Source organism: Panthera onca, chromosome D1 (genome assembly GCF_046562875.1).
Source record: "Panthera onca isolate mPanOnc1 chromosome D1, mPanOnc1 haplotype 2, whole genome shotgun sequence".
Taxonomy (NCBI): Eukaryota; Metazoa; Chordata; class Mammalia; order Carnivora; family Felidae; genus Panthera; species Panthera onca.
The window spans coordinates 101,134,530-101,162,450 of NC_138348.1; the positions used below are offsets into that span (position 1 = coordinate 101,134,530).

A 27,921-nucleotide genomic window follows, 5' to 3' on the forward strand; every position below is an offset into this window, starting at 1 on the left:
TGTTTCTGCCTGCCAGCTAGAGGCCTGCTCAGGATGCGGTGACATTCTTCGCGGGCGTGATTTAGAAGGGGCTGTGCGGAGCGGTCAACCCTTCCTAATGGGCCTGGGTCATAATTCTCAACAACCATCCTCCTCTTCCCCACTCCCACCCTTCCTGTGGCTACGGCTCAGAGACATTTAGGGCAGATTTAAGATCAAAATCAAATCAGATTCACCAAACAAGGTGTCAGGCCAGGCAGGAGGGGCTGGGGGCTCCGAGTTATAGCTGGAAGGCCTGGCAGTTCCTTGGAGACTATTAAGTGAGCATATTTTATGGCCAGACACAATGCTGAGAGAACCGTCCATAAACCAATTACAGGAAACTTGCCCACATGTCTCGGGGAATGCTGGTGGATGGCCGGCTGGTGACGAGGAAGCACACATTCACACCCATCAGGCATGCGTGGGGGTTCCACTTGCTGTGGCCCACTGGCTGGCTCCACCCTTAGGAACCAGGCAGCCTCATGGGTAGGACTACCTTCCTGAAATGGGTCAGCAAGCGTGCTGTGCATTACAAGCAGCAGGTTCTCAAGATGGATAGATCCCATTTTACCAAGGAAAAAGTGGAAACTCAGAGACAGGGAGAGTCCGTGCCCATGGTCACACAGCTCCTGAGGCCTAGGAATGGGTCTCCAGACTCCGTGTTCAGTGCTTGTTCACGCCACGTATGCTCCCAGCCTCTCTTGGAAAAAGGCAGAAAGCCTATTTCCTCGCAGATTGCACCTGCCACACAGCTTTGAAAGTAAATTTCCAAGAATCTTGCTGGTTGGGCTCCTCGCGTGCACTGGGGTGGAGATCACAGCCTCTACTTCTGTCTCGCGTCCTGTGAGGGACGCCCTAGCCCGGGATGCCCTGCATACCTTGCACCCAAGTCCTGGACCGTGAGATGTGAAGAATGCCCCCTCCTCCCTCCCAGAACGCAGGTCTATGGGAAGTCAGAGGCTGTGTTTATTCGCCTGGATCTCATCTCACACGGTGCCGGGCACACGAGGAGTATTGAGTGCCTGTATGCTAAATAGATGAGTGCCTCGAAACCACCACCCTCTCAATCACTTTACAGAGGAAGAAGCTGGAGTCCACAGAGGTGCAGTTACTGGGCCGGAGTCACACAGTGAGAGACAGAACCAGGCTGGGACCCAGGTCTTAGTTCCCCCTGCCCTGTGCTCTTTGGGCTACAACTTGTTGCCCTCTATGCGGGGTCCTCCGGGCTGAATAATTGATGGAGAGTGAATCCTCTGCTCCCCTCCCACTGGGAAAACCCAGAGGTGCCCTCCATTCTGGCTATCGGGCTCCTGCTTTAGAGTGGGTGGGCTTTGGGGGGTTTCCTCTTATGTGGCCCTGGGGAGACCCCATGGCGCCCCTCCTCTCTGTAGGCCCCAGCCCTCCATCCTCTGCTCCTCCTCCTCCATCCGCTCCTCCTCCTCCAGCTCTCCTCGCTGGACACCTCTGAGGACCTGGGCAAGGCTCAGGGGAAGCAAAACCCAGGGGACCCAGCTGCCTCCCTGTCAAGTCCAGCTGCCCCGAGCACTGACGGCTTGACAAGTGGCATTAGCATAAAAACCTCAGCAGTAGCAGCTGCCGGCTCTGTGCCAGAGCCCTGGGCATCCCTGCTCCGTGCCATTCACTGTCACCAGGGGCGGGCACCTGCCAGCCAGAGGTGCATGGCTGTCTCTCACGCCAGGCTCCTGGACTCTGGGCATCTGCTCTCCGGGCTCCGGCTGAAGTTCTTCCAACAAGCTGGCAGTCCACTCAGACCCTTCTGAGTCCCTTTCCCAAGGGTTAGCAGCTTCGTTGCCTCTGTCCCCAGCGTTTCCTTATTCCTAGGAGGGCCCCCAATTCCCCAGTCCCTTCCACTTTCCTGACGGGAAAATTCTGCTCTGGCAGCGTGATTCAGCCTAGTTTCTCCCCCAAGTGCCCTGCACTTTGCTTTTTAAATTCAGCTGCCTCACGCTAGGATGCCCTGTGTCCACCCCCAGCTTCTTCCAATCCAGGCTGAGAAAGGGGCCCGTGAAGTGCTGCTGGGATGAGGACCTGGGTCTCGTTCAAGAGCAAGGGCACACACGTCCCTGGGTCTACGCCTAACACTACTGCGTATGGTGAGTCTCTGAGTTGTGGGAGGACATGTGAGAGGCACCTTTCACCCTGCTTACCAACAAACTGCGGGACCTCCAACGTTAAACACACACAAGAGGGGACCCGAAGGCTGGGGTGGTGCAGGTGGGAGGCTGGGGCCAGATGCAGTGACCTTCCCCCTTGGAGCCCTCACCCCCAAGTGCGCTGACCAAGGTCTTGTTGCCCCCTCTCTGACCTTTGTAACTCGGGCCTGAAAACCTTCCCTCAGTTTCCATAGCACAGGCATTATAAAAAGAGAGCCTAACTGTGGGAAGACAAAAAGGCAGCAATTACAGTTAAGCAAAGAGCCTATGAACCCTCCTCTGCTTTGAGTCCTACTGGTCACCCCGGGGCTTTCTACCTGGAGCTTGAAAACATGGAGGTGGCCCATTGTCCTCCCCTGCTCCTCCTCCTCCCCTTCTTCCTCCTCCTCCCCCTCCCCCTCTTCCTCCTCCTCCCCTTCTCCTCCCCTTCCTCCTCCCCTTCCTCCTCCCCTTCCTCCTTCCCCTCCTCCTCTTCCTCCTCCTCCTCCCCCTCCCCCCTCCTCCCCCTCCCCCCTCCTCCCCCTCGCCTTCCTCCTCCCCCTCCCCTTCCTCCTCCCCCTCCCCTTCCTCCTCCCCCTCCCCTTCCTCTTCCCCCTCCCCTTCCCCCTCCCCTTCCTCCTCTCACTCTTCCTCCTCCTCCCCCTCCCCTTCTTCCTCCTCCTCTCCTCCTCCCCCTCCTCCTCCTCCTCCTTCTCCCTTACACTAAGGATCACTGGCCTTCTTGGGCCTTTGTGATGTTCTTCCCTTTGCCTGAAACCCCACCTCCTGGGGCTCAGAGAGGCCTTCCCCAACTCACAGCCTTGAGGAGTACCCTGCTTCCCTCTCACTGCCCTGGCATCTTGTTCTTGTCTTCCACAAATTATTAAATTGTATACTTTTCTTTTGCAAATACATTTCATATTTTAAAATACTTATCAGTAAATACACCATTCTTTTCCTTTTTTAAATTAGTTTTTTTTAAGCCAAAGGAATACATACACAGAATTTAAAAATCAAATTATGTCAAGAGATTTTTCATGGCAGGCAGCTGGCCCTGATCACATCCCTCCCACCCTCCAGAGATAACCACTTTAAACTCTTGGCTGTTTCTCCTTGCCCTTCACCCAAATAATATACCCAGCTTCTACTTTTCCCCCAACATTTTATTACAAAAATTTTCAGATGCACACCAAAGTTGAAATAATTTATGGCAAATACCCATAAACCCACCACCATCTAGACTCTACCCTTAACATTTTGTTACATTTGTTCTATCACATAACTTTTTAATTTTCCATCCTTCTACCCACCCATCATTCCATCTTACCTTTCCATGCATTTCCAAGTGAGTTGCGGATGTAAGTACATTTCATCCTTAAACACGCCACCAAGCGTATCATTAGAATTCACTATTTGCTGGTGGTTCCTTTTTTCCCCCTTTTGAAATAGATTTTACGTGCAACAAAATGTGCAGATCTCCGGTGTAGCAATCCATGAGTTTAGACCTAGGCATACAACTATGTAACCAAACCAAACTATGACCCTTAGTCAGACCTTTACCGTTCCCTTGGGGAGTTTCCTTACGCACCTTCTTGGTAAGTACTGACTGCTACCCACATATAAAGCAGGTGGCTACTGTTCTTTCTTCTTTTTTTTTTCCACTCTCTTTTCTGACAGAACTATTTTTGACCTTGTCTAGCGGTTTCTTATTATGGCACGAGTCTTAGCTCATAACTTTCAGTTCCCATAATATACTTACATCACACTTTAAAAAATTAAATCAATACTCTTCTTACAAAAGAGTAAGTAAAAACAGTTCACTCCCGAGACAGTACTGTACTCAATGCTGATTATGTTTCCTTTCTTGTGCAACTTTATGCTTTTCCTCATTTTTGACTTGCTTTTCTGTACCTGTCTCATGATTTTTTCTTTATGATTCAACGGAACTGGGAAACCTCTGTTGCTTTTATTTGTCCTATGAGCGAGTGTATCAAATAATCTATAACTTACTTTTATTATTTTTTTTTCCAGGGAGACTGCCCTCCAGTCTCTTGAGGGTGGCTCCCTGCTGCTCCCTTTCTCGAAGCTTTTAGGAGCCTCTCATCTCTGGTGTCTGAAACGTCACGATCATATGCCTTGGACCTTTAATGACCCTTCATTCTGGAAACCAACATCTCTCAGTATGGGGAAATTTTCTTCTATTATTTCTTTGATAATTATCCCGTCCATTTTCTCTAAACCTTTCTAGAATTTCCAATGGTCAAATGCGGGACCTTCTGAACTGATCCTTAGTGTTCTCATTTTCTCTCCCATTATCTGTCTTTCTCTTATTCTCTTTCTTTCTGTTCCACTTTGGGGGAAATGTCCTCTATTTTATCTTTCAGACCTCTTATTGAATTCTGAAATTTTGCTATCATTTTTAATAGCCAAGAGCTTTTCTCTGTGCTTTGATTTTATATATGGTATCTGTATATGCTTATAGTTTCTATCTATCTATCTATCTATCTATCCATCCATCTTTCTCCCACTTTATTTCAGGTGAAAGGTCTGCTTTTATCTCTCTGAGAATATTGATTATATATATTTTTGAAGTTTTTTTTCTATTTCTGACCTTGTCTGTTTCTTCAGAGTTCCTTTCCTTTTTTTTTTTTTTTTTTTTTTTTTCTTCCTATTTTCTTGTCTGGTCTTAATGGTGGAGGCTTTCCTAGAATGTCTGGTGATCCTCAGTTGCCCATATTTAAGATTGTAAGTCATTAGAAAACACCTGATTGGCAGCTCTATGGGCACGGCTGGGTCCTGTTTACTGGTGGGATTCACCACAGAGGGAATGGATAGGGCGCTGGCTTTTTCTTCAGGGGACACTCAGTATTGCCCTTTACCCTCTTTGTCCATTCAGTTTTTCCAGAGAAGAATTCTCTTGACTCTGTCAGGGGTGACTCCGGCAGGGGTGAGGGATGGAAGTTCAGGGATATCCAGGCTGTTGCCATTATGAATGCTCAGTTGGGAATGGAGAGTGAGGATCTCACTGTTCAAGATGCAGAATTTAACCTAAACATCCTGTTTATGTCTAACCAGTGCCCCTGTTTAGCCCCATCTCAGCTTCTGCTGTGCCTCAGGCCCCTGCTTCCTTAGGACTGGGGTGGAGGGCAGTCCCCAGAGGCCACATCTCTTTTTCCAGGGAAATTTCCCTGCAGACAGGGTCATTTACATTTCCTCCCTCTATTAAGTCAGTTGTCACTCTTCCATTTGCTAACATTTGTCCTATGCCTCAGACATCTTTCCCACTTGCCTTTTCCTGGTCGGTTTCCAGTGACTTGAATTTCACGTTAGTGTGATTTCAGGAGGGAACAGTGATAAAAAAAAAAAATGGTGATCAATCCACTATGTTTAGCCTGAAGCTTTTAGTTAATATCTGCCCCCTCACACAAGATTTCAAGAGCCCCATAGGTAGGGATTCTGCCTGCTTTGTTCAACACTTTTCCCTGCACTTAGCAGCATGCCTAACTCATACTTGGTTCTTAGAAAATACTGACTACATTAAAAGTGTGGAGGATGGGAGGTTTTATACGTTCTCTTATTTAGCGGTATCTATCGCACTGGATGTGGGGAGGAGGTCCTCAGTTTCCTCCTCTGAAAAATGAGGAGCCTGGGTCTGAATGGGGGTTATCAGATGATCAGATGTGGTGGGGAGGGTCATACCTGTGATGGCAGAAAAAAAAAAAAAACCTCACAGGTGGACAATCCCTTGATTCCACCAATTCGAACGTTGGAGCATTATGGAGACTGGCTGGATGCCCCCTAGAGAGGGGCGGGCGAGGGGTCCTGGGTGCCTGGCAGCAAAGAGGAAGGATCTGGCTCCAGCCCCAAGCCCTTCCCACTGTCCCCTTACCACACCCCCTTCACAGAGCAGGCCTTCTGTCTCAGCTGGAGGGAAGGGGATGTCAGTGGGCACCGGAAACCTCTTTCCTACCTCCAGAAGGCCGGGGAGGGCTGCAGACCTCCACACGGAGCCCAGATGCGGGTTGAGGAGCTAAAAATATAGCCATCGGTATCCCCCCTCCCCCACTGTCTTAATGTGGTTTTAAAATAAGTCAGCCTCTTTCTAGTTCTCGCTTTCCACTGTCATTTATTTCAGTTTTTATCTCCACAACAAAAATTCCTTCCGACTTTTTTTTCCCCCTCTCTCCCTGTAATGCTCTTCACTTTCAAATGCTAATAATCTCCAGCTGTAAAAGGCTTAGAAGTGGCTCTAGATTGTTTGATCTTTGGCCTGTGATCTGCTTTCATCTCTCTGCTTTCAAATGTTACTTTAGATTTACTTTAACCTATTAACATGCTTGGTATTCACAGACACGCACTCTCCAAACCAGCTTCCCAGCACCCCCACCCCATCATAACTAGACGAGGAAAGTGAACCTGTAGGCTCTGGGGAGGCACGTTTGGCCACGGTGGCAGGAGGCCTGGAAGGCAGGAAAGGCAGAGAGGAGCCGGCAGGGGAAGGCTGGACGGAGGGGAGGCCATATGGAAGGAGAGGGAAGGGAAGAGGGGCAGGGGACCAAGAAAGCCTAAAAGGAAAGGAAGGAAGAAGACAGCGAAGCCAGAGAGTGGGAGAGTGGGACAGGGACAGGAGGACAAGTCCCCAGCACAAGCAGGCTGCCTCCCTGCTGGTTAGATGGCTATCTAACTCTGCTCTGGCGGTATGGGTAGTGGGGGGACTGAATTAGTGCTTGAGATTTCTTGCACCCACTGTTGTGCTGGAATGTCTGCGTGTTCGTTTCCACAGGAAACGCGAGGCATGAATATGGATGAAACTCCTCACTGAGACCACAAGGGTACGGCTCAATTATTTGCCATATAAAGTAGCACACGAGGACTCTTTGCGCTTGATCATCTCCTCTGTGTAGGGCTGTGCGCGCGCGCCCGTGTGTGCTGGGGGTGCACGCAGGCGGTTCAGGGAGGCACCAAATCATCCAGGCCCTCACGGCGGTCCTAGCTGCAGCTGGGTGCCTGGAGGGGCACTGAGGAGAGAACTCACTGGCCCACGTGCCCCGCCCCCAACACAGGCCCGTATGTAGTGAGGGCTGTGACTCCACAGCCTCTGAAAGGACCAAAGGACAGAAGTCAGAGGAGGATTGGGCATACCAGACTTTCTGGAAAACCTAAAGGGCGGGAGCCTGAGGGCCCAGCTCTTCTGAGGCTGCTCCCTTGTCTGGGGAGAAAGCCTGAGCCACCCCCACTCTGTGGGAAGGCAGGAAGGAGAGAGAGGCTGTCTGAAGCTGGGCTGAGAGGGACACCAAGGGAGGCCAGGGTCCCCTGGACAGTCTAGCCACAGAGGAGAAGCGTCCAAGGCTGCTGAGGCCAGAGGAGTGCAAGGAACCCTCACTTGACATCAGAGAGTCTAGCGTTCAAGGGGCACCTGGGTGGTTCCTTGGGTTACATAGGACTTTGGCTCAGGTCGTGATCTCAGAGTTGGTGAGTTCGAGCCCCACATCTGGCTCTGTGCTGACAGCTCAGAGCCTGGAATCTGCTTTGGATTTTGTGTCTCCCTCTCTCTCTGCCCTTCCCCCACTCATACTCCCTCTCTCTCAAAAATAAATAAACATTAAAAAAAAGTGGGAAGGGGGCTGGGTGGCTCAGTCAGTTAAGCGTCTGACTTAGGCTCAGGTCATGATCTCTCAGTTCGTGGGTTCGAGCCCCGCGTCGGGCTCTGTGCTGACAGCTCAGAGCCTGGAGCCTGCTTCAGATTCTGTGTCTCCCTCTCTCTCTCTGCCCCTCCCCTGCTCATATTCTCTCTGTCTCTCAAAAATAATAAACTTTAAAAAATAGTCTGGAGTTCAAGTCATGGGCCAGTGACTTAGCCCCTCAGTTTTTCCATCTATGAAATGGACTAACAATGTTCTTACTGCAAAAGGTAGCTGTGGTGGTACAATAATCCCAGCAAGGACTATATTTATATTTCACTGAGCGCTCATTATGCAGCAGGTACTATTCTAAGTGTGTTACTAATATTAACTCACTTAATCCCCATTAATCCTCATCTAATACACATTTAACCCTATCAGGTGGATACTATGATCAGCCTCATTTTGCAAATAAGGGAACTGAGACACAGAGGGTTTAAGGCAATTTGCACAAGGTCACACAGATAGGGCTAGCATGTTTATTTTAGGTGAATTAGGCTCCTGGATTACACGTATGCATCTCTTACCTCCCTGAATCCTGCAACATCCCTCTGGGTTGGTATCAGGGCACCGGCTTTACATAGACCCTGGCAGTATAGCCTAGGTTCTCTGCTGCCCAGGCCCACACTCCTTATCACGCTCTGTTGTGAAGATGCTTTTCAACTGCAAAGCGCTGAAAAATGTCAGTTATTATTATCCACAAATGTTGGGGAGTCTCTGCCAAGGGGAAGACTCATGTTCGGGAGTCGGAGGTCTAGGGTGCTAAGGAAGAGGCGGGGTTCCTACAGGGTGTCCCCTCTCCCACACCTTCTCTAAGGCAAAGCAGAACCCTTCTGCTATTGCCAGTCAATTGCTTCTGGTCCTGAACAAAGAGAAAAGGGAGGGCAGCAGTTACCCCTGCTCTGTAACTCAACAGAATCAGCACAGAGAGGGAGGGGGAGCCAGGGACCCCCCCCCCCCTTAGATCAGGGCACCACCTGGAATGAGCCAGATTCACAGCTGCCATGCCCCAGCTTCCCCCGGTGGAGGTGGTAACCAGGGCAGGGTTTACTGGCTGAGCCCACCTGTGGGCGCTTGTGGGAACTTTCAAGCTCCCCGCCCATCATAGCAAAAGGGAAATGGACCCAATCTGAATACTGTCACGTGCCAGGCATCATGTGAATTATTTCCACACCTATCAGTGCATTCAAACTCCACACCAGCCCTATGAGTGAGGCATCCACCCGCATCATCATTTTGCAGGTGCCGAGAGTCTAAGTGACTGAAACATGGTCACACGGCCTCTTCTCTTTCCAGCCCACTGCCTCCCGCAGGGCTCAGCGGATGTAGATGGATGACAAAAATCCAGTAGTGAACAAGAAGGGAGCTTTGGCCTAGATACCAGTGCTCCCACAGTCCCACGTAGGTCTTGTTTCACCAGGCACCAGACATGCCTGGGGCAGGACCTGGATCTGCTTGTGACCCGATAGAACCCAAGTGTAAAGTACTTCTTCTCGTCGCTCTCTTTGGGCTCTGTCTCCTCCCGGCAGCTTGCCTGGTCCAGGGGTGGTGAGCCCTGCGTGTCAGTTGCCCACGTGATGAGAAGCCACTCAGCTCTTTCGCGTAGTGACTGTGTGCCCCCAGATAAGTAACTTAGCCTCTCTGAGCCAGAGTTTCATCATTTGCCTAAATAGTGAAACAGTGGGGGTGGTCCTAATGAACCAGGGCCCCAGAGGCGCGTGGCCCTGGGGCCTCTGTGTCTTCTGCACGGTCTGTGGGGTTCTCCCTTGGGAGGGTTCCATCTGACTGACTCCCTACCTGTAGGGCTGGTGACGAAGGGGGTAAGAACATTTGTATTGTCCACTTTTCTGTCTCCAGCAAAGCTCAGTTGCTCTGCCACCCGCCCCACAGGGCAGGCTGTCTTGCACAAGAGAGGCTATTTTCAGAGGCACCTGCCGGGGGCATCATGAACACTGGAAAACCCAGCTTTGGCTACGAGGCCTCCCCCCCGAGACCCAGTTGACAGCTCTTTGGTTCAGGAGGAATCCTTCTAGGTTGCTTTGGGAGTGGGGGTGACGTCGGGGGTTGATTAGGATGCTTGTTGGAGCAACTCCTTTGCCTCCTCTGGTATCAGCCTCACCAGGAGGCCGGGATCTGGGAGGGGCGGGGGGTACCGAGGAGAAGCCCCCTTCCTTCACACCCACCCACCAGCCCAGAGTCACTGGAAAGAGCAAATGCAAATGGATCCAAAGCACAATACCCAGAATACACTGCCTCGCGTCCTGGGGGCTCACTCTGAGTTAAAGCTGGGCTCCTCCTGGGGGCTGACATTTTCCCTGGTTCAAACAACATCTGTGGCTCGCTGAGCTTGGTGAAAGGTGAAGGAACCAGCCTCTGCCACTGCAGACTCCAGGGAAACAGAAAATCCAGCTTTGTAGGTCCCTCCCACCTGGAGGGGCTCCTGGGCCCACGCCTGCACTCGCACGCCCATACACACACACACATACACACACGTGACCCCACAAGCTCATACTCGTGGTAACCCTCACAGCCACTCAAAAGCCCACACGTGTGCATTCCCACATGCGTGCAGACTCACATGTGTGCCCTTTCATAAACACTCACCTCCACCCAAACCCACACACACGTGTGCACACACACATCTGTCCACAAACAACGTGCAGACTTCTATGAACCAGACGAGAGGGCCCGCCCCCACCCCATCCACACCCCACACCCCAAGATCGGACAGGGGCAGACCCAGGAGAGGCTGCTGAGGGTTTGAAATAAATGCATTCTGAAAAGAAGGACTGTCTTCCCCTCCAGGCTCCAGGCCAAATCTCCAAATGAAATCAGGCCGGGGAGAAATGAACAACCGAGATGCACAAAACAATGTGAAGAAGAAACAAATAATAATATAAAAAAAAAGGTGAGAGTTATTTTTCAGCTCACTGGCTTTCTGAAAAGTAATATAAAGTTGAGCAGCGTCTTCTTGGAATCGACCTTTCTGAGCCGAGACCCAGGCCACACGCACATCTCTTTCCTCTCTTTCTATTACCCGAAATTTGTATGGTTTCATCTCCTCTGATATTCTTTCCCTTTGTGCGCCTGTGCAAACCCCTTGTGTCAGGGGCTTGTTCCTAACCCTGCAGCCCTGCCATGCCAGAATGTGTCTCCCGGGCTCCCTGCAGGGCTGAGAATTGAGAGCCTCCTCTACAGCTCCCCCACCAAAGTTGAGGCCTTGGCCCCCACCCAGCTCTGTCCTCCTCCCTGCCCAGAAGAGGCTGCAGCCTTCCCCCTCCCCGCCTCCCCCACAACAGCCTCCTGGCCTTCTTTGTTCCAGAGACAATTCTCTTGCACACTGTTCTTTGAAGCAGAGCTGGAAAGGGAAGGGTGGATGGACCCAGGGGTGCAGGCTCCTGGTGCAGGGAGGGCCGGATGATGTTTGGTGAGCGCACGAGAGAGCAGGTGAATCCTAAGAAGATTCTGTCTTCTTCAGGGCATGGTGGGAAAAAAAAAGTGTCCATTCTATTTTTTTTTGTTTTAATTTTTTTTTTAACATTTACTTAGTTTTTGAGACAGAGAGAGAGCATGAACAGGGGAGGGTCAGAGAAAGAGGGAGACACAGAATCTGAAACAGACTCCAGGCTCTGAGCTGTCAGCACAGAGCCCGACGCGGGGCTCGAACCCACAGACCGCGAGATCATGACCTGAGCTGAAGTCGGACGCTTAACCGACTGAGCCACCCAGGCGCCCAAAAGTGTCCATTCTAAAATGTTCACGGGAAAAGGATATGGAAGGGGAGATCCAGAATTTTCCTAACAATTATGACATTCCCTGTAGTTGCAGTCAATTCTCCACTAGAAATGATGCTGGAAGAACCTACCTAACGGTGGCCCCTTTGCCTGCCGTCTCTACCACCTCCCATCCCCAGACACACATACTCATGTACCTGCATATGTAGACAGACACACAAACTCGCATGCACGAGCACCTCAGACACATCCATACAGATGCACACACACACACACACAGAGCCGTGAAACAAACATCCATATGCACTCCTCAAATGCACATGCATGTACACCCTCAAACACATCCACATAGATACACACACATGCACTCCTTACACACACTTGCACAGACAGGGGTACATGCACTTTCATCTGCATGGTTACCTTTTCGAGCTGCACTGGTGCCTTTTCCAGTGAACTGTGTGTCTACTCTCAACTTTCTGCCTTAAGGAGGTGGGGGACCTAATGGCTTTTGCAATAAAACATCAAATGTGGGGAGAAAGTGCCTGGTGGCATCTTGGCTACAAAGGTGAGTCAGGGGTGTCTGGCTAACCCCCGACTCGGGATGGAATGGCTTCAGGAGGACCAGTCACACACCTGTCCTTGGTCCACCCAGCAAGATAAGAACACTGATGGATGCATTTGAGGTGGGGAAATGAGGGCATGGGGATGTAGGGAAGGTAATTGAAGTTTTTCTCTGGAAGAGACTAAGAGGTCTAGTGTAGCTAATTCCGACGTGTATCGCCTGATGTGTTCTTGTCCTCACTCAGCCGGTGGTTGAAGCCCAAGATGAGCCGTGGGAGGGGCTCAGGACATGACACGATGTGAGGGGTGGACTGCTGTGTGCCAACAGTGGTGATGATTGACGTGAGTAAATCCTTGGCTTTTTGCCTAAGTGCTTCCTCCTTTGTTATGTCATTTCTATCATCACGCTCACCTTGTCATGTAACTGGAACGGGTATTAGTATGCTTATGTTATAGATGAGGAGTCTGGGGCTCAGGGAAGGTGAGCAGCTTGCCAGGTGAATGAGTCAGGCTGGGCTAATCACTGTCACAAACAGCCCCAAAATCTCAGTGGGTTAGTTCCGTAAAAGTTTTGCAGATATGCCCCTCCTCAATGAGAACTGGAAAGGATGCCCCGCTTGATGCAATGTTTCTGAGACCCAGGCTCCTTCTTGGGGCTCTGCTATTCTTGGAGTGCTTGGAGTGTCTTGACTTGGCAGGTGCATGGAAAAATCAAGTGAGGGGTCTATGCATAATACTTTTTATGGGTGGGGCCTGGGAGTGGCGGCGTCACCTCTGTTCATGTTCCATGGGCTAGAACATAGTCACCTGCTATGTTTACAGCAGGGAGGCTAGGGAGTGTCATGAAGCTGTGGGTCCGGCAAGAAAAGGAGAATGAGGGTACCAGTGAGTCCTGCCACGCCCAGACTCACACAGCCCACAGCAGTGAAATCAGTCCTCAGACCTATGTTCTGATCCTGGTGCTGTGCTTTTCTCTTCTGGCGCTTTACTTTGAAATAGTAAGCTTTTTCAGTGGAGCCATGTTCCTGGTCTTTTTCTAGGTCTGGAAGTCCTTACATCGATAAGAATCCAATGATAATGACAACAGTATCTCCCTGTTATATGCACATCTCATTTCTTGTCCCCACCACCCCATAAGTTACATAGGAGAACCCTACCTTCTACTTGAGGACAGTGCAGCTCAGGGAGATCAAGTAGCTTCTTTGAGGTTGTGGGAAGGTGACAGTGTGAGTCTAAGCCTTTCTGGCTCCTGTCTTCTGTCTTTCTCCCATGCTGCTATGGCTCCTGCTGGACGTGGGATTGGGGTCTGAGTAGGTGGAGAGCCAGCCTTCTTAATCCCGCAGGGCAGACGTCCCTGAAGATACTTAAGTAGGATGCAAATGCAGTGGGCAAAGTTCTCGCCGCCTTCTGCGCTGGAAAGCATCTGGATAAATATGAGGGCCTAGGCCATTGTAGCTTAGTTTACTTGGCAGCCATGCACCTGGAGATATTAGCAGGGCTGGGAACCGACTTCCAGTTGTATGATCTTGAGCAAAGCTGGGTTGGGAGTCAAGAGATATTCATGCGGAAACCCAGCCATAGTTAACTGTGCAACTGTGGGCCTCTGCATGGAGGCCCGTGTGGTTCAGCACCACACCCTCCCCTCCTGAAAATTGGAGATGGTAGTTACCACCCTCGTTCCAGACCCTGCTATGCTGCATAGCCTCCTAATTGGTTTCACCAAGGCCACACCATTTGTCTTTAATCCCTTCCTGCGCATCCCACAAAGTAACCTTCTTAACCACACACCCCTGTCGTCGTGCCTCTCTTCTGCACAACGACGTTCATGACTGCCATAATGTCCAAGCTCCTCAGTTAGCCCGTCATGGTGCTTGATACTCTGCCCCTACATTACCCATCTAGACGGATCCCCCTTGACTCCCCTAAATGTATCAAATGTTATTCTTGCCGTACTTTCTTCTTCCTCCCTCGGACACCCCACTGCCGGGGTGCCCTCATTGCTAGCCTACCTGTTGCTACTTCTAAGATACCGCTCTGGATCACTCAGCACAACCTCCACCCCTCCATCATTGTGATTGTACCCTCATGCCGTGCTTCCCTCCGAGGCACCCTTGGTGCTGTGGTCTTCTGAGAATGTTTCTTATCTTTTTCCCCAGCTGTGAGCTTCACCAGGGTGAGAGTTTAGTCTTGTACAATTTGTACCTTTGGATATAACAGCCCTCAGACAATAGTTTACGCATGAAAAAATAATCAGGAGATAGCCAAGACTTTCAGTGATATGCAAATGAAAGATATGGCTTAGGAGCCATCGTTAAAGTCGGTTTGACTGTTTCCTGCCAGCTGGGGGTTGTCAGGCAGTTTCCACGTCTTGAAGGGCTGCTAACCTCCTGGGTTTATCTGCAAGGCTGCATGGGTGGGACCTCCAAGCAGAGACCTGTGGCACTTTGAGCTGTGTATTCTCTGCCCACTGGGGGCTTATAAGCCCAGACCCCCAACAGGCTCACCTGTCGGGAAGTAAGCTAGGCAGGTGCATTTGGGGAGCTCCTCAAATTGAGCTCTGTTGGCTCTCTGCCCACACTCCGCCCCTCCACACCAGGCCAAATTGTAGGCTGGAGCCAGTGGAGAAAGTAATGGATTGGAACCAGGATGCTCAGGTTAAGTGGGCCGCTTTGTGGAACTCATCCATAATCCTGCTGGAGCCCAGAGAACAATACGTTAATTAGAGCCGACAGCACTGCTCCCACCAGCCATCCATCCTGCCTGTGTCTGCAGGGCCTTCCCCATGGACACGCCGGCCCACTCCCTTCTCTGAAAGAGATTTATTCATTATCAATGTTTGTCTGTGAGAGGGACCCAGTGGGGAGGGAACAGGATTCCAAAGGGGACGGGATATGAAAGAGCTGCTGGCAGCTGACGAATGGGTGTGTCTGGGGGCTGGAGATGGGTGTTCCCAATTAGGAGGATGAGGCAAGCCCACTGGATTGGACAGGGGAAGAGGTAAGTCAAATGGAATTAGAAGAAATTCAGTAAACATGTCCAACAAGTGGTCCTTGTGGGAGTTTTAGCTTTGGACCTAGCTCGCTTTAAGCCACAGACGATGGGGGGGGGGGGGGGGGAGACAGAAAACAGATGAAGTCCCTTTATCTATAGTCTACCCTAGTGCTCCTTTGCAGAAGCACTCAAAAAGTGCTTGTTGGGTGAATAAATGTCTTTCATGGCAGCCAGAGGGACTTAGGTCGGACATCATAAAGAACTCTTTGCCAGGGAGCAGGAACTAGGGATGAGAGACCAAAAATGGGTTCTGGGGTTCCTACCCAGCAAGAATCTTTTGAAAGAAAGGCAGACATATTTCATTTGTCCTGGATCCCATTATCTGCGTATCATGTGGAATTTTGGAGGAAATGGGAGAGGACCAGCTCTCCTCAAGAAAGCGGGACAGCCTAGGGAGGTAGGAGTCAACAGGTCAGAGATGGCAAGGGACTAGCGGGCCTGTGGCCCACTGACCAAAGCTCCAAAGGGAATGAGAGGGGTGAGCAGTGGGCTGCAAAGTCCTCACGAACTCATCTCACAAAGGGATATGAAGGACTCTAGCACCCTCTCAGTAGCCTCTGCTGCCAGGCAGAGAAAAGGGGAAGTGGGAAAGTGAGGGCCAGAGTCCCACCATCAGTGCATGCCAGCATCTGGCTGCTCTATGTGTGAGCCCCGGGGCCAGCCGCATCCCATTCCCCGGGGTCCTGTTTGACATGCAGAATCTTGGGCAGCACCCCCAGAACTACCGGATCCAGATCTGCATTTTAACGAGATCCTCCTGTGACTTCTCTGCACACGAAAGTTGGGGAAGCAAGTCAGCAGGATCATGTGCCTAGCCCTTAGAGGACCAGATGGTGTTTTGGGGAGAGAACTGTGTGAGTAGTTTGGAAGTTCTTGCCATAACTGTCTATTGACTGGCTGGGTGACTTGGGGCAAATCACTTAGGCCCTCTGGGCATTAGTTTATTCATGTCTAATCTGAAAGGACTGCGCCAGATCTGTGTTTCTTAAACTCTGTCAACCATCAGAATCCCCTGAAATGAAAGACAGATTCTTGGGTGCCAGTGGCACCCTTTGTGTAGAGCCTGAGATTTTCTGATTAGTTCCAGATGATGCTAATCACTGCTGGTGGGGGGAGCACACTTTGAGAAGTGCCTGACCAGATGATGTCTAAGGTTCCTTCTGATTCGGAAGCTCTATGGGGTTTTATTCCCCCATTTACGACTCTTCCTTCCCCCAGGGCACCAACCTGTTGCTCTCTGTCTCTGGCTCCCCTTCCTGTGTCAGTGCCATTTTTCCAGCACACCCAGGACTTGAGGGAGCCAAATCTTACAAAATGCGTGGAAGTCAATACAGGCAAAGTATTAGCCACAAAGATTTAAGAAGAGTCCTACGAAACACAGCAATAAAACCTGGAAATAACTATCCATTTCCTACAACAAAATGTCTCATTTCCGAGTCCATAAACGCTCCCCCTCCAGATCCCCGGACCCATCTGTTTTGTAAGCATGTGTAATTATTAGCACCATAAAGTCACTTTCTATACCTAATCTAATTATAGGGAGCCAAAGTAATATCAGGTAGAGGAGGGGGAGGGAAGAGATGCGCTCACTGCAAACTCAGACTATTTCTTTAAAGAGAGAGAAGTAGTCACATGAGAGTGTAATGATTCTTTATGGTGATATTATACTTCCTATGGAGGCTTTGGGGACAGCTTTGCAAATAAGACTGAGCTGGCTCATCTCAAAGTAAAGAGCAGTTTCCTGCCATGTACGGAGGATTTAGGCCCTACTGGGAGCTAGGAATTAGGATCACCGAGCTTCGTCTGCTCCCAGCCTTCAGATCCTCTGTAGATCTCAAGGACATGGCCTTCCATTCTAGGCACTTCCAAAACCGGTTTACCCTTTCCTTCCTTTTGCACTTCCTCTGGAAGGAAAAAAAAAATTACAAAGCTACTCTGAGATACGAGCTAACTAGGAACTTGTGGTTCAGAGTGAAGCCTCGACTACTGTTTCCTTTTCTCCCAAAGTGCCTTGGGGAAGCTATCTAGTCACCGGCTAACCGAATGAGTGAGTGAGTCACCGGATGAAGTGGTGAATGAATGGGTAAGTTACAGATGATGACAGGACTGTTCTTAAAGATGAAGGAGAACATATTCCTTCTCTTCATATGTCTTATTTGTGATGGGGTGCGGGACAGAATAAGGACCAATGAGGCATTACCGGCAGGCTGATTTTGCTTTACTTTATGATAAGCAAAATAGCATTCTGAGCATGTGAGCCCCTCAGATGGACCAGCCCTCTTTGGTTAGTGGTGAGTTCTCCATCACTGGAGATTTTCAGACAAGGCACATTTGCCTTGAATCTTGTCTAGGGCGTTGGCGTGTTAGGTAGGAAGAGAGGGAGCGGGTAATGAGGAGAATGTTTATTGAGCACTTACTATGTGCTCGACTCTTTAGTTGTATAATCTCATCTAATCCATTCACCAAACCCATGAGGTTTACTCTGATCCCTGTTTTAAAAAGAGAGAAGGCAAGCTCAGAGCATCGTGGAACTAGTCCACGCAACCCAGCTAGTCAAAGGGGAACTGGGATCCAGACCAGGTCTGTCTGCTCCAGACTTCATCCGCCTTCTGCGGGGACTTGGAAATACTGTCCTATAGGCTTAAAATTCTTCAGTGCACTTTTCTGGAGCTGCACTTGACACGCTTGACTTTTGAAAACACAGGCTGCTGCCGCTGCTGGAGGTGATGTTGGTCTATCTTCTGGATCCACCTTTGAAAATTCAAAGAGGAGATGTGGGAAACAGCTCTCTTGGTTTGTTAAGCTGCCCTGACGTCTCTCCTCATCTGCAGATTTGTCTGTCTGTGAGGATCCCATATAGACATGATGGTTTAGGGGTTTCACTCCATGGCCTGGAAACCCATGCATGCGGTAGCCCCTTGCTTCCCCTCTTCACCCAGGGCAACGGCTCCTCTCTCCAGCTCTCACACTGACCCCATTCAGGGCTGAATGGAGGAGTGTTTTGGCCAGGCAGGGGCAGATAGCTGGGGCTGCAGACCACGACACGGTTGCTAATTTCTTGTGCTGGGCAAATCCCAAAGGTGCTGGTGGGGCAGTCTGGAGAAGACTGAAAGATGGGCTGATGTGTGCTTTCTGAAGCGTCTCGGCAGCCTCTGGAGGCAGCTTTGCGTGCGTGTGTGTGTGTGTGTGTGTGTGTGACTCTCGTCTCTGTCCCTTGTTCTCATGCCAGCCTTTTCTGGACGCCCACCAGATTCCTTCCTGCCTATGTGCCTCCGTGCCCCGCTTCTCATTTCTCTTTGAAACCACGTGGCAGGACCCCTTTCCCAGTTGCAGGGGGAGCAGCTGATCAAGGGGGATAGGACGCAACTTGTCATTTGGTACCAGGCCACCACCTTTCCTCTCTGAAGTCTACCCCCTTCTTTTTGCCCCTGCTTGCCTTTGCCTCCATTTCCTTCCAATCCAGCTTCATATCATGCTGGGGGAGGCCCGAGCTCGAGAAGGGCACCAGCCAGGCCCCTGGGAGGGCATCTGCTTCTGCTGATAAGTAGCCCTGTCTTTTTCCTACCCATTCGGTGGGGCGGAGATGTCCTCCCACACGAGCCATGGAATTAAAGCAGCGAAGTGGGCTTTGGCAACTGGCCTTCTGCTGGTACCAGACCTGCTCTCGTCTCCATGGATTTTTCATTCTCAGAGAGTCACTATTGCCCGATTACAAATGATTTCTTCTTGCAAAGCACAAGAGGGTCTTGTGTGGAGCCCACCCCCTGAACGAGATGGGAAATTGGAAATCCAAGGGCCCAGAGCCTTAGGTCTGAGAATCGATTCCCAACCCCTGCCCTGTAGGCTGGGTGGAGGGGTTTCAGAGCAGAGGGCTGTACAGAGTGCAAACCCGACCCTACCCAAGTCAGAGCCATGGCTCAACCTGTCTAGCCCATGTATGAGCATACTAGGGCCTCTGTGAAAATGTACCGCAGACTGGGGGGCCGTAAACAGCAGAAATGTGTCATTTTTCAGGTCTGGAGGCTTGAAGTCCAAGACCAAGGTGTTGGCAGGCTTACTTCCTTCTGATGGCTGTGAGGGCAGGATCCGTTCGGGCCTCTTTCCTCGGCTTGCAGGTGGCTGTTTTGTGCCTGTATCTTTTCACACTGTCTTCCCTCTCAGTGCCTCTCTGTGTCCAAATTTCTCCTTTTCATTAGGATGCTAGTTGTACTAGTCCACTCGGGCTGCCATAGCAAAATACCCCAGACGACGTGGTTTAAACAACAGAAACGGCTCTGAACAACAGAAACCAATGGAAAACTTTCTTACAGTTGTGGAGGCGGGAGAGTTCAAGATGAAGGTCTGGCAGGGCTCAGTTTCTGGTGAGAGGTCTCTTGCTGGCTTGCGGACAGCATCCTTCTGGCTGTATCCTCGTGTGACAGAGGGGAAGGCTCTGGGGTCTCTTCCTCTCCATAAAAGCACACGGGCCTTGTCAAACTAGGGCCCCACCCTTACGAGCTCATTTAACCTTTATCATCTCCCTGTCTCCAAATCCAGTCACGTTAGGGGGTACGGCATAAACATGAATTTTGGGGGGAGGGGACACAATTCAGTCAGTAGCGGCAGGCATGTTGTTGCGTTAGCGTCTACCCTAATGATCTCACTTGATTTTCTCTGTAAAGACCTTATAGCCGAGTAAGATCCCATTCTGAGGTCTGGGGAGACCTCACTTCAACAGGTGAATTCACTTCAGCGGGTGAATTTCCGGAAACGCAAGTCAACCAGTAAGACTCAAGTCCCACCCAGCTCCACCAGCCCCACACTCCCCTCACCACCACCCCAGAATCCATTACAAAGAGACCGATGGCTCCTCAATCATGTTTCCTTTCCTTGGCACAGTCTGCTTGGTTTTCTGAAGGCAAGGGATGGGAATAGTCCCCCCCCCCCCACACTGCAGCTCCCTTTTCTGAGGGGGCCCCCAGGGCACCCCAGGCTCTGCCATGCACCCCCATCTTATGAGTTGTCAGCCCTGCTCACAGCTGCCATTTTCCAAGTCATCAGCTTGTTCATTGGGGCCCGGGCCACCCCAGCTGACTTGTCTCTATTCCAGAAGGGAAGGAACCATAGCATTCAGGTGGCCGTTTGAGGTGTCCTTGGAGACATCCGGGCCCGAGCCAGCCAGAGAGCACGAGGGGGTGCCTCTGAAGAGGATTTGGGGATCAGGTGTGTGGGGAGAGTCAGGCAAGAGGGAGAGAGGAGAAGAGAGAGACTGGGAATTAGTCAAATTCCCCCTCATTCCAAGCTTGCCATCACACAGCCATGGAGAAAGCCTTTTCACCACACTTTTTCCTCATAATAGGATTATTCCGAAAACATTTCAAGCGAGAGAAATGCTGTTTTCTTTTAAATCTTTATTTAAAGGACACAAAGATCAGAATTTTCTTTTCCACATTGAGTAGCCCTTATATCTTTATCATTCTCCTGTAATTTCCTCCTGGAGATACAGAAGGCAGGCCCTCGCTATTAGCAGGAGGCCCTCGAGCCATGCTGTGCTTCTAAGTTCTAGAGCTGGGTGTGGGGTCAGGGCGTTGGGACTCCTCTTTGAGGAATCCCACAAAGTCGCTTCCTGGCCCCCACGCCTGGTGCATCCCCCACTGGCCGCAGGGCTTGTCCGCCTCCCTCCTCATACCTCCACACATCCATCGCTCAGCATCACAGGGCGTTGGCCTTGGCACAGGGGTGGGAGTCAGACGAACATGTGATCCAAGTGGACAGGGAGGTGGGAGCATGAAGGCTCATGGAGGAGGTAGATGTCATGTGGCTCCTTTTATTCTGTTTGCACCTACCCTGGTCAGCATCTGGGGAGAAGGATGCCTGCTTCCTGTGCTCCCCGTCTCTGCCTTAAAACAAGACTCTGACAGACAGAAGGGTCTTTGGACAGAGTAGAACTCATCTCCCTCCTGGATGTGTGGATATTGGCCAGGGCCCTGCTTTCATACATCCTGGGGAGGGGAGCACTGTTCCCCATCCCTGAGCTGGGGGGCAGCTCAGGATGTTGGAACATCTCCTCCAGTTTGGGTAGGATCCTTTCCAGAGAAAGAAACCCAGTAGGATGTGTGTGTGTGTGTGTGTGTGTGTGTGTGTGTGTGTGTGTGTGTATTTCCATTTATATGTATGTATTTATATATTTCCATATGTGTGTATATATATATTTTTTCACATATATATGGAAAGAGATTTTTATTAAAAGGAATTGGCTCATGTGCTTATAGAGGCTAACAAGTCTCAAAACCTACAGAGTGAGTGGGCAAGCTAGAGAGCTGCTGGTGTCGTCCCAGTCTGAAGGCTGGCAGGCTCAAGACCTAAGAAATTTTGCTATTGTGGGTTGAATCCAAAGGCAGGAAAAAGCCGATGTCCCATTTCAAATGCAATCAAGCAGGAGAAATTCTCTCTTACTCATGGAAGGGTCGGCCTTTTTGCTATAGTTAGGCCTTCACCTGACTGGATGTGGCCCACCCAACACTGGGGAGGGGTCTGCTGTAATTCAGTCTACCAATTCAAGTGTTAATCTCATCCAGAAACACCCTCACAAAACACTCAGATGAATATTTAGCCAAATGTCTTTGGGATCCAGTGGCCCCATCAGGTTAATACATAAAAGTAATCACCCCACTACCTTTCTATCATTCCCCACTTAGTCTGATACATTTCTGAAATACCAGGCTGCTCTGGCCAGAGAGGGCGATACTGAATGGCCTGTACTTGGTTCTATCTTAGAGAAAATGACTGGCTATCAGGATAAGGAAGCCCATGTCCCTGCTTCTCTCTGCCATGTCCCTCTCTGCTTCTGGGTGAATCATAGGCAGTGGTAGCTGGGCCAATAGGAATCATATCCTGGGATTGATCTTTGAAGAGAAAAAGAAAGCACATTTCCATCTCTGTTTCCCCCCTACTGGTGGCCTCACAGAGGAAGGAAAAGGGAGCTGCCAACTTAAATGCCAAAGGCTCTCCCTGCATCACATCCTCGAAGCTGCACAAAGACTCAGCAAGGGCAAATCTCCTGTCTGCTGTAACCACAAGGAAACATGCACGGAGTTTACATCACCAGCTCAGAGTCTTAGAACTGCCAACTGCTGGAACCAGGATTTGAATCCAGCTTAGGTATACTTTGAAACTTCCTCTTCCTACTACATCTTGGGAAGCTGCATGTCTGTGCAGGCTCTGGAAACTGTATTGCCTCAGGGTGGGGGGGCCACCGTCAGGTTTAACAGCATTCTCACAGCAGCGATGTTGTTCTGCCCAGGTGCCCAGGCAGTAAACCTGTCAGCCAGCAAAGGGAGTCACTGAGGGTTTGATGTCGCCGTGCTATGTCATCTACGGTCAAGAGTAAACGAGGAACCTGGAGAAGATGACCGCTAAGGGTCGTGTTCTCAGGTTCTGGCGTCCTCGGGATGAAAGCTTTTCAACCGCCCTGGAGGATCCCCAGGGCAGGCAGCCTGGAGGCTCCTTCATCTTGGTGGCACTGAGGAAGGGAGTATGCGGAGGAACAAGTGGCCAGAAGCCCAGAGCACCTCATGGTCTATGGTCCCTCGCCACGGTCTGCACACGGGCCTTGTTGGGGGAGGAGGTGTGGGCAGGAGGCTTTGAAAAGGGCACAGCGTGAGTGGAGCCCAGCTTCCTGTTTGTCTGGGACCCTGCCAGCCGTGTTCTGTGGTGACTCAGAAGAAGAGAGCAAACAAGGGGATTTTCAGATGGTCTTTGCATGCTTTCTCCTTTGTTTTCCCTTGGAGGGAGAGGCAGCCACTATGGGTCCTCTAAATCTTGGCCTGGAGGAGCCAGGCGCAGGAAGTGGGGCGGGGGTGGGGGGGGGGGGTGGATGGCTTATGTGAGATGAGAAGCCGAAGCCGCGCTAAGCCGAGCTGGGGCCAGTTGATATGCACCCTGCTCGGGGAAACTCCGGCTTCTCCGCAGAGAATGTGGGCTGACCTTTCTGGATCCCCTTGCTTCTCTTCCACTGGACTCTTTAACAAAAACTGTCACTAATCTGGAGGTCTTGGGGCTGGAGGGGCCTGAAGTGAATCACCCGGATGCTCTGTAAACACCTGCAGAGAAGGGACCTCTGTACCCTGCCAGGACAGCCCGTCTTGTCTTGTGCAGCTAGTGCCTGCAACTCTGTCTGCTCGTAGCTTCGGCTCCCCATCCGGGGGCTGCTGAGCCCTGGCGTTTGCCTCTGCTTGTTTCGTGGCACTGCTATGCGTAGGCTGTCCTCTGACCCCACGAGTGCGTTGTGCTCCCCTGGGAATGTGGCCTGTGCTCTGAAATTACTTCCTGTGGTAGCTGTTGCATCTCCTCAGCTGGACCGTAAGCTGTCTTCAGCAGGGACCAGATCGTCCCTATATTTTATATCCCACATACTCACTACTAGAGGGCTGAGCATATGGCAAGCGTTTAATCACTGCATGGTGGAAAGAAGGAAGGAACAGAGGGAGGAAGAGAGGGAGGGAGGGAGGGAATCGGGAAGGAGGGGAGGGAGAAAAAATAGAAAGATTTGTCCGCATCTTTTTTTGTCCACTAGACAATGACTCTGCACTCTGGGGAGTGTCCCCTGTGACGATCATTGTCTCCCCTGTCTGGGAGATGCCCTGGTGTGGAGAACAGCTCTAGGCTCTGGCCTCGATACCCAGGTTGCAGCAATAGCCTCATATTGGGTTGTGTGGCCATCAAGTCAGATCAAGGGTCCTCACCCTGTGTAAACTGAGTTCCCTTAGGCGTGAGAGGCAATGCTCATGTTTATGACACGGAGCACTGTGATTCCAACAATAACAATTTTGTTATTATTTGATTAGTTTCTACTGTGTGCTGACCAATGAAAATTGCTTTATATACACGGTCTGTGTATACAGCTCGTGAGGTGGCCAGTTTTACTGGAAGTTCGGAAAGCTTAAGTGACTTGAAAAAGTAGGATCTGCACCCAGATCCCTAATGGCCTCCAGGCCCCAATTGTCTCTACTGCATCAAACTGCTTCCTGTCAAAAACAAATTAGGGTCCATGTGGGGAGGCGGTAGAGGGTGATGTTGGACTCAGAGACTGTAGGAGAGACTCCAAATCTTGTCATTGAATCACTTTCCCAGCTAGTAGGGTACAGCAAATACCCAGGCTCGTTCTTTTCCTGAGTTAGTACTTTCCTCGCCGAAGTGTGTCCTTTGCAGTCAGAGTGAGTCTGCCAGCCAGGCGCAACTTACTTTCCAAGAAGCCGGGGATGGCTGCATTAAAGACGTGGGTTTCCGGGAGCACTGTGTGTGTGTGTGCATGCGTGTGTGTGTGTGTGTGTGTGTGTGTGTGTGTGTGTGTGTGTGTGAGATCTAGAAATCAGGCGGAACCCCACAAAGAAGATGTGGCTCTGAGGCAGTGACCAGTGGATCATTCAGCAAACTTTACTGAGCACCGACATGTGCCAGGGGCTGTGCTAAACCCCACAGGGTTGAGGAAACCACGCACCCGCTCTGATCTCCAGGAGCTAGCGGATTGGTGAGGAAGACAGGATTCAAGGTAGATGGAGGCTCCTTCTGCTTGTGGCCAGACAGGGGAGGGGAGGAGAGGGCAGGGAGGGCGGCGGGAGGGAGGGGGTGTCGGGGAGGGAGGCTGGACCCAGGAGACCGTGGGGGAGGGGGTGGCACACCCGGGTCCCCCTGGAATTCTCCACCCCACCAGCCGCCCTCGGGCCTGGTTCTCAGTTTAAGTCAAATAACTTTGGTCTCCAGTTGCCTCCTGCCTGCCACGTTCCAACTCAATCATTCTTTGAAATTTGGAGCTGTAGCTAAAGTGCCTTTGCCCTGTAACAGGATTTTCACAGTCTCCACAGCAGCGGCTAGCGTGGCTCCTCACCTGCTGTTGTAATCTGCACCGCTAAGCCCGCGGCTCCAGGCGGAAAGCTTAACTCGCCTTGCCCATTGGAGCTCACTCTTCCTGGCATCGGAGCCTCATTTCAGGAAGGGGAGCTAATCCGCTCCCCCCGCCCCCACTCGGCACACAGAGACGTTTCAAAGAAAACACACACGAAAGAGGGAGTGCGGCCCCTCCTCCGAAGGGGCAGTGAGAACCCGGTGCTCTGCAGCTGATGAGCAACAGGAAAGGTGCCGGGCGTCTCTTCTCCTGAAGAGGGTGGGTGCCAGAGCCAAAGCCGCTGATTTTCCGGGAGATTTTGCTTCCTGGACAGGCCCAGCCTCAGTGTCTACCTTGTGAACGGGAGTGAGTGGTATGCCTCTGCCCTTGTGCCTGTCAATACCTCGGACCTTTATCTAAAGTCATTAATCACTGCTGGTAATTTTTGCCCTCTACCTCCATCTTAACACTTTATACTCTTGAGGGCGAAAGCCCGGTGTCTGACACATAGTAGGAGTTCGGCGACTGCTTGCTCAGTGAATGAGTTCTAGCACTTGAGCTCAGCTTCGTTCCAGGCGCTGTGAAGTAATGCACAAGAACACACGGGGAGCATGGGGAGCTGATCACATAGGCAATAAATGGAAAAGCAAATAGAAACAGGAAGAAGTTGGAAAGTCCTTGGAGGCAGGGGCCACGCATGCAGGCAAGCATTCATTCATTCAAGAGATATTTACCGAGCCTAACATATGCCAGGTGCTCTTCCTGGATGCCGAGAATAGAGCAGTGGAACAAGTTACAGACAAACATTCTTGCCCCTGTTCTAGTGCAAGGTACCAGATCAAGACTGGACATCAAACAGATTTTAACTTTTAACCTAAGAAATAACTTCCTGACAACTAGAATTGCCCAATGATAGAAGGTACTGCTGTGTAGTAAGATCCCTGTCTCTAAAAAAGCTTGAGCAGAGGCTACGTGGGCACACACGGGTGGTGTAGAGAGGGCACAGCAGACCCTACGCATCCTTGCCCGTGTCCTCTTTTTCCTATCTCTTCAGTGCACGCTGGCTGAGTTCCAGCTGCCAGCACCTGCATTTCCTTACCTGAGAGCTTTCTCTGGTCGCAGAACCTATTTTGTTGTTCACTGGGCAAGCAGGAAGTTGCCCCCTCATTGCCTACTACCCAACAAGGCCTGGGCACCAGAGGCCCAGGGTTAGCATGATTAAGCCGTATGTCCTGTCGGGGGAGGAGGGAGAGAGACACAGGTTGTTCAGTAGGTGTTGAAGGGGTTCAGAACGAGTTTCTTCAAAATGTGCCACTTTGGCAGGCGGGTCATTTTGAGCTGAAGGCGATCAAGGCCCAAAAGACTCAGAAAGAGCTTCCTACCTCCCCCTTAACCGCCTCTAAGAATTTAGATGGAAGGTGTGGTGCAGGAAGAGAGCCATCGGCAGAGACAATTACAAAGACTCGGGGCCAGGTAGGGGGAGCTGAGGGGGAGCTGGGGCCTGGGGCCTGTTTGTGCAAAGTCTTCTTGTGTTCCATTGTCTCTGCTCCAGTGAGCAGCTTTTGTTTATCAAACATTTGCTCTTCCCATATTCCTATGAATTGTCTTCCTCCCCCTTGAAGTCTAAACCCCTACCCCCTCTCACTAGCTCAGGATGGCATATAAGCCTCAATTGCCTGGCTTTGAAACTGTCATGTCTCTATGAGGCTCCTGCACGTATGACATTTGTTTTTCTCTTGTTAATCTGTCTTATGTCAATTTAATTAATAGAACGGCCCGAAGAACCTGAAAGCGTAGAGGGAAAACATTTCCTCCCCCACAGTGTGGTCGCCCCTGTAGCGTGTCATCCAGATCATCCTTCAGGGAGGACTTGTTGGCCTAACTGCTAGGCAAGTGATCGGCTGGTGGACTTTGGCAGTCAGCCCCTAGAGAGATCACTTCGGCCACAGAAAGCTTCCTGCCCAAGGTTATCCCCCTTCTGGGCTGGTCCATATCCAGGGACAGGGTGATGTGGGAAAAAGACGGCCTGGCCATCTCCACTGGGTTTGGGACAGCTCCGAAGGGCCATTCCAAGGCTCCAGAGCAAATTGTGGGGTTGGCCAAGGCTGCTCTTGGTCTGCATAAAGGCCAGACTCCTCCCCGCCCCCCACACTTGCTTCCTAGGCTTCTTTTCCACAAGTACAGACTTCATAGACACCCCTTAGTAAGCACCCTACTGGCCAAACTCCATCTCAGGGGCCTCTTCCCAAGGAACCCGCCCTGTCACAGCGGGACCTCATCCCTGCCTGCTGGGCTGAGCCTCTGGAATCTGCCTGCCGAGCCCTGCTCCTTCACCACCTGTCATGTTTATGGAAAGCGCCTCCTACTACCTTAAAGAGCGAGTCTCCGGCCAGGCCCAGCACTTGCTCCATGGGGCTTCATCTAGGCTCCCACAGGAAAGAGTTTGTGTGGACAGGGTGGTGGGAGTAGGGTATCTGGTCCTCTGACAGCCATGCCCCTTTCTGACACCCACCGCCCCCCCCGCCCCGCCCCCGCTGCCACAACCATGTTGCGTGTGGATGCCCCAGGCACTGTGCTCCCAGACAAACCTAGTCAGGGAGCCCCCAGGAAGATGAAACGGCCGTGGCCCCAGAGCAGCATCTCTGGATCTGAGGCGCATTCCAGCAGCTGGGACTGCGACGGGAGCTTGCTTTATTAGATCCCATTATATATGGATGATTTGCCATCCCCGAAGATAAATGGGAAACTTAATGCAGAGGTATCCTGTCTGGGGAAACTGGAGAGTTATGGATGTTAGCTTTGTAGCTTTATGAAAGCACTTTCTTATAGAAACTGAAATGACCAAGATTAGATTG

The 27,921-nt window shown here is 51.0% G+C and overlaps 1 long non-coding RNA gene across 2 annotated transcripts in view; it reads left to right on the forward strand.

Moving 5' to 3' along the window:
* Positions 1 to 27,921, forward strand: part of LOC132660899 (uncharacterized) — a 183,018-nt gene that overhangs the window by 22,821 nt on the left and 132,276 nt on the right. Inside the window, exons 3-6 of one of the 2 annotated variants that reach the window (XR_009601955.3) lie at positions 956 to 1,123; positions 2,016 to 2,135; positions 10,661 to 10,763; positions 12,399 to 12,495. This is a non-coding gene — a long non-coding RNA (uncharacterized LOC132660899). The remainder of the gene's footprint in view (positions 1 to 955; positions 1,124 to 2,015; positions 2,136 to 10,660; positions 10,764 to 12,398; positions 12,496 to 27,921) is intronic. The other variant, XR_013550029.2, reaches the window with a different exon arrangement.